This window comes from Petaurus breviceps, unplaced genomic scaffold, assembly GCF_028583685.1.
Source record: "Petaurus breviceps papuanus isolate PSGF00001 unplaced genomic scaffold, PetGlider_PUasm1.0 90994, whole genome shotgun sequence".
Taxonomy (NCBI): domain Eukaryota; kingdom Metazoa; phylum Chordata; class Mammalia; order Diprotodontia; family Petauridae; genus Petaurus; species Petaurus breviceps.
In genome coordinates, this window is record NW_027187393.1 from 5,801,172 (window position 1) to 5,811,249 (window position 10,078).

Below are 10,078 nucleotides of genomic sequence, written 5' to 3' on the forward strand. Positions count from 1 at the left end.
CCCACCCACTACCCATCCTTCCCTAGACAACCCAGGATTCTTTCCCCAAGGATGAAATGTCCTCAGCGTCTTGCCCAACTAAAGAAGCATTAAATTGCACCAGGAGAAGCCCATAAATCTCATCTTAAAGCTGATGGAGAGATTTTTTCCCCCCTCTGTCTCTGGCCTACTAGACAGGAAGGGATCATAGATTCAGAGCATTTTACATATGGGAAAACTGAAGCCCAGAGGGGATAGATTACACAATAAATGTCTCAAGCAGGATTTGACCCCAGCTCTTTCTGTGTCCAAGTTCAGTTCCGTCCACTGCCTCCTGCCTTATTGTCAATGCTCCTTCCCCAGTGCTCAGCTGTGCCACTAGGTCACCATTATTATTATTAATAAATAATTGTTATCGTTTATAAAAGTGCCTGACATATATTCTCTCATTTGATCCTGACAACAACCCCGTGTGGTGCTATTTTTATCCCTTTTTTTATCCCCCTCCCCCTTTTTTTGTTTTGATGAGGAAACTGAGTTAAATGACTTTCTAGGGGTTCATACCGCTAGTAAATGTCTGAGGCTGGATTTTAACTCAGATCTTCCTGACTGCTTGGGGGATACTTCTGTCCTATATCAGCTGGCCCTGGCATCTCATTTTCCTTTTATTGTAGCAAACTATGTAGGAAAAGAGAAAATAAACAGCAGCTACCATTTGTTTAGTAATAATAGCTGACATTTAATATAGCTTTTTAAGTGTTTCAGAGCTCCTTACCCACATCTCACTTGATCCTCACAGCAGCCTCCTAAGTTAGGTACTTTGAGTGTTAACATCTCCACGATATGAAGTGGTTGCCCATCGTTGTGTAGCCAGGGAGTATCAGGGATAGGATTTGATTCCAGCTCTCTCCTAATTCCACATCCAGGGCTTTTCCCACTGTACTGATTTCCAGTAACATTTGAGGGTTTACAGGCTGTTTCCTTACAATTGTCTTGTGAGACAGGTAGTTCAAGGATTAGTATCCAAACTTGACGAAGGAGAAGACTGAGGCTTAGAGTGGGAAAATGGCTTGAACCAGACCTCGGGCCCAGCGCTAGCTCTAATTCCCAGATCCAGGGCTTTTTTCCCTCTGCCACACGACTTCTCAATGTGCTTCTCACTGAGATACAGACTCCTTGGTGCTCCCTGTTTCAATTATGCTTTCCTCTCCACAATCAGTGACAAACCTTGAACGGGACCTGACTCATTCATATCCTCCAAACACACTACTCTGTTGTGCTTCAAACCAGTGTTTCTTCCTTATCTTCCATTCTCAGAGCGGGCTAGGAGGGACTGCAGGCTGACCCGAGGAGGACGGTATGAGGGCAAACCCTGACCCTGGCCCCCTGAGCCAGGCACCACCCATCACCCCCCAACCCCCCAGGTGCCATCATCCCCAGCTGGGCAGCGGAGGAGAACTGTGGGTCCGACGGCTTCTACCCACCTGTCACCCATCAGTGCCAAATCCAGCCAGCCCCTTCTCCAGATGGACCTGGTACCCTCAGCAACTCACCTGGGCACTTTCCTGCTGGAGCAGATAGCAGGAAATCTCTCCCTATCCTCCCACCCCCGAGTCCCCCCAGCTAACTGCCTTCCTTCCTGCCTGGGACTGGCTGGGCAGAGCACAGAAGTTGTATTATATCCTGGACCAGGACACTGCAGGGCTTTGGGATTTTCTAGGGGTGTGGGGAGGGCAAACCACGAGGAGGGGGCTTCACAATGACCCTGATAATAAAGAGTTTGGATCCTGAATGCTCAGGCAGATTGGACAGTGCGTTTGTCTTCAGATCCATCTTTCATACCATTGGTATTAAAGCAGCTCTCAGCTTATCAAATTCAGAGGTAGGAGAGAATTATTAATGCGCTGGACAAAAGAATTTCGTTCCCTAAAAGATCTCAGGCTGGAATGTGGATTTATGTATCAGAGTGGAATGGAATAGGGAGAAATTTTAAGTCCTAAAATTGGGTCGAAAAACTAGTTGCATGAGGTCTCTAAGGTCCCTTTCCAGCTCTAAATCCTATGATCCTGAGTACAGGCTTGAGGGAGATGTGATTAATGTGAAAAAGCCAGGTGTTGGAGGGGATCATCAGCCCAATATGCTTTAATAATGTGACAAGGCAGCCCAAAATATTATTGTGACTTTAGGCTATAGCTAGGCATAGTAGAGACCCAGCATCTAAAGGGAGAGAGGTTATGTCCATGCTGTTCTCTGCCCAGGTCAGATCACACCTGGTTATCGAGCCTAGGACTAGGGCCACGTGTTAGAACACTGACAAATCGGATCCAAATGATGACATCCAAATGATGACAAGGATGGAGAGAGGACTGGAAACCACCCACAGATACTTTGGAAGAACTAGGCAGATTCAGGCTGAAGACTTAGAAGGAACATGACAGGTGTCTTCAAATACTAGGAAGGCTGTCATTTTAAAACATTTGTTCTACTTGGCCTTAGAGGGCAGAACTGGGGGTGGGGCAGTGTACTAGGAAGCAGTTTGGGGCTCTGTGAGAAAGCTTGCAAAAGCAGTAGAGCTGAAAAGCCAGAGGTGGGACACTTTGGTCGATAGTAAATTCTCTAACACTGGAGGTCTTGGAGCATTGGCTGGACTTAGCGGGGATATGTGCTATGAGAGGGTTTTGATGTACTGGGCAGTGGATTTGACTTTACCCTTCCAACTCTGGGATTCCATGATTCTTCTTCATTAAACCACTTCTCTTTTGTTAACCCTCTGCTTGGCTCTTTTTCTCCCTCCCTGGACAGCTGGCTCCACATTTCTGTGCTCAGCCTTTTTACCATTGTTTTCCAATGAGGGTTTTCAGGTCTAACAGCCTAAGTGAGGCCGAGGCTTTTTATTACTATTGCCTTTTTTAAAAATTATTATTGCCTGTGCTCAGGCCAGCAATATATATAGGAATAACATTACAGGGCATTACCAAGCATGAGTGTTAATTCACCGTGGTGAATGTTTATTTTCATTCGTACGTGTGAATAACGTCTGCTTTACAGAAGCCAGCAAGGGGGGGGGGGAGGCAGAGAATGTAGAGTGGTGTAGTTAAAACAACTCTGGACTTGGAGATCGCTGCTGGAGCCATAGGTGGTCAGTGCTAGAACTTTCCAGACCAACCAGTTCATTTTACCCATGGGGTATAAGTAGGCTCCGAGGGAAGTGAGCTGCCTGGCTAGCTGGGGGACCTTGGACAAATCCCTTCCCTTTTCTGGGCTGCAATTTCTCTAAGAATGAGAAGGGAGGTGGACTAGATGACTTTGTAAGTTCCTTCCAAAGCTAGCATTCTGTGATTCTATGAAATACACTGAGAGGAATTGGAATAGCAAGGTGTCTTAAACCAGCCTAACCAGACAATTGGAGGCGATGTGATCTTTTCCCCCTTCTCTCAGGGCTTGTGAAATCCGAAGTGTCAGGGGAGGGTTGATATCTGAGGAGTGGAAATAGGAGAGAGGTTCATTGGTTCCTAAACCACAGGATCACCCCGTCTAAGATCCGGTCTGCCCCCCACCAGAGGTCACTCAATCATCATTTAATTTTTCTGGTGGTCCTCAATTTGTCTCCAGGTGATTCAGGTAGGTTTCCTGGCTAGAGTAATTGGCTTGCTAGGGCTTCATTTGCTTCCCTGGGGGAGCATGAGCAACACAGAAACCCTCCCCTTCCTCCCAAAGTAAATTAAATGATAGTGATTCCAGTTCAGTACCTGGCACTAAAATGTAATGAGTTCCAGGCTTGGCATCAGGTAATCTGGTTTTGAATCCTGTTGATTCCCTTGTTAACTGTGAAGCTAACTGGCATTCTGGGCCTGTGAAGCAATTGGAGCGGATGGCCTCTGGAGTGTCTTCTAGCTCTAAATTTATGGTCTCTCTTCACTCGGTGCCCGAGGGGGGTAGGGTTGGTGAAGATTTGTTGTCTCGTAAAGGATTGGATATTCGGAAGGAGGACCCAGCCAGAGGCCAAAGAACAGAGGTAGAGACTGGGCTTTGCCCATCGCACCTTGTGTGGCGCCAGGAAGGAGAGCTTACCTTTCAAGAGGCCCTATTCTGGGAGGGCTTGGAGGGAATTGTACTAGGTGACCTATTGATCCTGCCCACCCAACAATTGGGTTAAAGCATTAAGCCGAACAGCCCTGACCCTCTCAGTGGAAAAGTGAGTTAAAGAAAGAACATTTGTCTGGAGCTGAGGAGAACTGGATTCTATCCTACTAGCCGTGTGCCCCTACGTCCATTCTTCCTCTGAGCCTCAGTTTCCTCTGCTGTAAAACGATAGTGCTGGACTTGATTGCTTTTGCGGTCCCTTCTGGCTCTGCCATTCTGTGATCCTGGGAATTCCTATGCTGCTAGCACACCAAGGCTGGGCTGCTGAAGTGCTGCTCTCTCTGGAGGTGCTCATGCAAGTGACCCCTGATCTATCACATAATAAATGGGAGGGATGGGGTGGTATCCGAGGAGAGGATCTAGGAGACCGTCACTTCTGGTTGAATTGTTTCTCGTTTGTGTGAGGAGCTCCCAGGAGACAGTGGCAATGCCCTCTCCCCACTGCAAGCCAGCATCTACGAAGTTTATAGACTGATTTGTCTAGAGCACTGAATGATGCCCAGGGTCATGGGCCCTGGTGTTGGAGGTGGGTTTTTCGATTCCTGGCGGCCTTCAAGGCCAGCTCTGCTTTGCCAAGCTGCCTGTCCTGTGTTCGTTAATCGAACAGCGCTTTTATACTTCAAAGGACATAATCTGTTCGACAGTAATTAAGCAGGCCTGCAATAAACGCCTACTATGTGCTGCAGTGGCTAGAGCCAGCTTTGAGGAAGGAGAGTGAGAGGGTCAGGAGAGGCTTCACGGGGGTTTTCCTGAGCTGAGCCCTGGAAAGAAGGGTTCCAAAAGGCGGAGGTGAGGGGGAGAACATTCTAGGGCTTCGGGATAGTCTAAAAGGCGAAGTGCAGTGCCGGAGGCGCTGTAGCGCCCACGCGGTATTTACAGACGTAAGCATTCATTAAACTGCGGCGCTAAGGTCAGGAATGCAGAGGCCGAAGAGCTGCCCTTCAAAAGCTCACAGCCTTTTGAACGGGGGAGGGGGTCCGGGAGGTGGAGGCGACGAGCAAACCAGGTCTGTACAAACGAGCTTTGCACAGAGTAAGCAGGAGATCGTTAACAGAAGGCTAGGAACGGCCGGTCCCTGTAGAGGCGCAGGGAGTGTCTGCCAGGTGTGGGAGAGGGGCTGAAGAGGTCTGGAGCCGAGGGATGGAGAAGAGGGAGCGGCGCAGAGCGGGGGGAGGACAGGTGTGAAGGTAAAGAACACAATACGGGAACTTAGGAAGCGCTTTGAGAGGCTCGTCGAAGATTTTGTGTTGGATCCTGGAGACGACACAAAGCTGTGGAAGTTGTGTGAGTCAGGAGGGTGACGCGGTCCCTGCGCTTTAGGAAGATCGCTTTGCAGCCGAATGGAGGCCAGTCCAGTGTGGCCGTATTGCAGAGGACCTGAAGGGGAATGATGTGAAAGAAGTGTGGGAAAAAAAAGTCTGTGGAAGGCTTAGTTTCGGGTTGAGGAGGTCCTTCCTAGAGGCAATAGGGAGCTCCCAGAGACTTATTAACGCAGTGACATGGTCATTCATTTTTTTTATTTGTTTGTTTACTTTTAGTGTACAAGATTCAATTCCACTATTCCTTGAGTTTCACATTTTGTCCCCCTCCCTCCGCTCCTTCCCCCCAATGGCGGCATACAGTCAAGTACAGGATCTGTAAATACTTTCACATTATACATTAGTCAGGTTATAAAGACGGATTGTATCAGATGGAATGAAAAATGGCAAAGAGGACATAAAACCAAACAAGAGAAGGAAAAAGATCAGGTATTTTGCTTCCACCTGGATATAAACTCAGTTCTTTCTAGTTCTTTCTTTGGATGCACACATTTCTCCCCATCATGAGTCTTTTGGGATTGACTTATATCACTGCATTGCTGAGAAGAGTCCAGTCTATCAAAGTTGGTCATCACACATACGTTGTGTCTGTAAATGTGTACAAATTTCTCCTGGTTCTACTCTTCTCATTCAGCATCAGTTCGTATAAGCCTTTCCAGGTAAATATGAAGTCCATCTGCATCTCTAATCTTATAGCACAATAGTATTCCATAACATGCATATACCACAACTTGTTCAGCCATTCCCCAATTGATGGGCACCCCCTTAATTTCCAATTCTTTGCCACCACAAAAAGAGCTGCTATAAACATTTTTGTACATATGGGTCTTCCTCCCACTTCTATGATCTTTTGGGGATATAACCCTAGAAGTGGTATTGCTGGGTCAAAGGGTGGGAAATTATTTATAGCCCTTTGGGCATAATTCCAGATTGCTCTCCAGAAAGGCTGGATCAGTTCACAACTCCACCAGCAATGCATTAGTGTTCCAATTTGCCACATCCTCTCCAGCATTTGTCATTTTCCTGTTTTGTCATCTTAGCCAATCTGACTGGTAAGATGTGGTACCTCAGAGTTGTTTTGATTTGCATTTCTCTAGTCAATAGTGATTTAGAGCATTTCTTCATGTGCTTATAGATATCTTTAATTTCTTTCTCTGAAAATTGCCTGTTTGACATGGTCATTCATAAGAGGAGAACTAGAACAGACGTCTGGGGGGGGGGGGCCAGCACAGTGTTTTCCCAAGTATCTGGGCAATCATATCCCTGACCACGCTGTGTAACACAGGGCTCAGTAGCTAGCCACGAGCACCGCCGTCCCCCCCCCCACCCCTGGGCCCCCCCCCACACACACACACACGAACACAGAGATCATACCTCACCAGAGCCAAAGAAGCAGCTGCCTTCAGCTCAGCCCTGACCTGCCCCTCTCACAGACCTCCCCTTCATTGATGTTACAAGCAATGATCATTGGATAATATAATCAAAGCTGGAAGAGACCTTACAGGACATCTAGTATGATCCCCTCATTTTACAGAGATGGAAACTGAGGCCCAAAGAAGTTAGGTTCTTTGCTTAGGGCTCCTTGGTAAGTATCAGAATGTAAGAAGATTTCCAAAGTTCAGCACCCTTTCCACTATGCCCTCAGAGAAAGAAGAAAAGCATGTAGATTTGGAGTCAGGAAATCTAGGTTGGGATCCTGGTTCTGACACTAGCGGCATAACTGCAGCAACTCTCTGAACCTAAGTCTCCTCATCTGTAAAATGCAGATCATGTATCTGAATGTTCTACTTAATGGGGTGTGGCAAGAAAACTGTTTTGCAAATCTTAAGGTGATATAGAAACTTATTAATGGAGGAAGAGGAAATAAGTGTTTATATAGATTTTAACTCAGCTCTTTTTTACTCCATTTTTACCCCATTGCCTCAAAAAGCATGTGAATGGCTATTAGTAATCTCACCTTGATCACCACATTGATCTAACTCCCTTGGGATTAGGAAAAAAGCTGTCTTTTATTTTCCCATAGTACCTAATATATAGGCTCTTCATGCAACAGACATTTAATCAATGTTTTTTTGAGGCTGCAAGAAGAGGGTTAACTTTGGGAGAGTTGTTACTACCATCTTCTACCAGTTGGTATCAAGCCAGTTAGACCTCAAATCTGGAGCACTTTTTAGATTTTTCTGGGAGCTGGCTGCAAGAGTATCTGGAAGTAGAACCCCACAAAATAGTGACACACTTTTGCTAAGTAGAGAAAGGTGAACCATGAAGCGCATGAACCATAAAGGAAATTCTTAGCTCATAACAACCATATTAATCCAATGTATATTGAGCACATGGAAAACCAGGAGAAATTTTTTGTCAGTACAAACATGCCAATCTATTTTTTAATGTCCCTTTGTATTGAAAATAGGATTCTTATTAATAATCCTAGAAATAAAAGACACAATTACTCCTGAAAAGAAGATGGCAATGGATTAACAATTGATAGATGCCCTAAGCACAAAGACATCTCCTTGACATAAATACACAGGGGCTTCCCCATTTCCAACAAAGAAAGAGGAAAAGATAGACAAGGAAAGGAAAAGGTAGCTGGGCAGTCCTTTGACTTTTAGGAAAGTAGCCCTCTATCCATTTCCATCCATAGAGAAATGAATGCCTCCTACTGCTCCATTCTACCAAAGAGAGAGAGAGCACCTCTCCTTTGTGCCCAGAAGGGACTTGAATAATAGTATTAAACTCTAGAAGATGGGTGTCTTCAAGTCCCACCACTGCTGCTCAAGCCAATCACTTGTTCTTTGTTACTTTCCTTCTTATCTCTACCTACCTTCCAAGCTCTTTTAGCTCTAATGGTCATGGAAAGCTTTGTGCCATTTCCGAGGAAAGAGTCAGTTTTGAATCAAGGAGGTCCTACCCTATTCATAATAGAAAGCAGCCCCTTCCCCATCTGTGATTTAGTGGGAACAACACCTATCTATCTGGAGCCAGGGTGGGGTTGAGGAGTGGAAATACCCCTTCTATTGAAACAACTAGAAAGTATCCATTCTTAATTATGATGGAGGACACATGGTACGTTGGAAAGAGCAGTGCTTTAGAATCTAGATGTTCAGTCATTTCAGTCATGTCTGACTCTTTGTTGACCCTTTTTGGTTGTTGTTTTTTTTGGCAGAGATACTGAAATGTTTGACCTTTCCTTCTCCAGCTCATTTTACAGAGGAGGAAACTGAGGCGAAGAGGGTTAAAAGACTTGCCCAGGGTCACACAGCTGGTAAGTGTCTGAGGCTGGATTTACACTCAGTAAGATGAGTCTTCCTGACTCCAGGCCTGTCATTCTATCCACTATGACACCTAGATGCCCAGAATCTAGATAACCTGAGTTCAAATTAGTCACTTTTACCCCATGAGCCTCAATTTCCTCATCTGAAAATGAGGTAGTTGGATTGGTTGGCCTCCATGGTCCCTTCCGGCTTTGGATGGCATTCTATGGTGCTATAGTGCCAAGGATGACTGAGTTGAGGAAGCTATAAAATATTAATGAATGAGAAAGCATTGTATTTTTATTTGTCAATGCATTTTAGTTCTGGGGATCATATATATATGGGGTCAGCTAGGTGGAGCAGTAGATAGAAGGCTGACCTGGAAATCAGAAAGATTCATATTCGTAAGTTCAAATCCAGCCTCAGACACTAGCTGTGTGACCCTGGACAAATAACTTAATGCTGTTTCCCTCAGTTTCCTCACCTGTAAAATGAACCAGAGAAGGAAATGGCAAACCACTCCAGTATCTTTGCCGAGAAAACCCCAAATGAGGTCGTTAAGAGTTGGACACAACTAAAATGATTCAACAACAATAACAAATATATGTCTGTATATACATATTATGTATACACACACATTCGGAGAGTTTAGCTCTATAAAGAAGTAGCATGAAAGATACAAAAGATTGTAATTTCTTTGAGGGTAGGGGATATTTCTTTTCTTAATGGTATCTTCCTCTGAGTCTAGTGCATGGCTCAGAGGCTTTTAGGATAGGAATTTCATCAGACTTAGAACTGCACTTTGGAAATCATCTAGTTCAAACTCTTCATTGTACAGATGAGGAAAGTGAGGCCCAGAGAGTGGGTGGTTTACCCAGGGTCATAGGAAAAGAAATGGATGAATGAGTGGAAAAGCATTTATTAAGTGCTTTTTATTTGCCAAGCACTGTGTGAAAGAGTCCTAAGTTAGTCCCTATCCTCAGGGAGCTTATATTCTAATAGGGGGAGATAACATATAAAGGGAAGTGATGGACAGGGATGGGCATTTTGGTTTGGGAAGTCATAGGGCTGATGAGTGGAATCATAATGGGGGAGTTGAATGCTCCTTTCCAGGAGCAATGGTAGTATTGAGTTGATTGAGGTTCCAGAGTGGGGAGGGACAAGGATAGAGTAGAAAGGTCTATATCTCACTCACAGGATGAGATTTAGAAGGGACCTCAAGGGTCGTCTAGTTCAGCAGAGACACCAGAGGTGTCCCCACTATCATATTCCTGACCAGTGGTTGTCCAGCCTCTGCTCAAAGACCTCCAAAGATGGGGGACCCATCAATGGCCCGAGTCAAGCCATTCCACTTTTAAACAGCTCTGATTGTGAAGAAGCCTT

General features: G+C 45.4%; 1 protein-coding gene across 4 annotated transcripts in view; it reads left to right on the plus strand.

Annotated features, from left to right (window-relative positions):
- RALY (RALY heterogeneous nuclear ribonucleoprotein) overlaps positions 1-1,793 on the plus strand; it is a 62,424-nt gene extending 60,631 nt beyond the window's left edge. For all 4 annotated transcript variants that reach the window (XM_069077751.1, XM_069077753.1, XM_069077752.1 and 1 more), the window contains one exon: positions 1,297-1,793. The gene's annotated coding sequence lies outside the window, so the exon portion shown is untranslated. The remainder of the gene's footprint in view (positions 1-1,296) is intronic.
- The last annotated feature ends 8,285 nt before the right edge of the window (positions 1,794-10,078 follow it).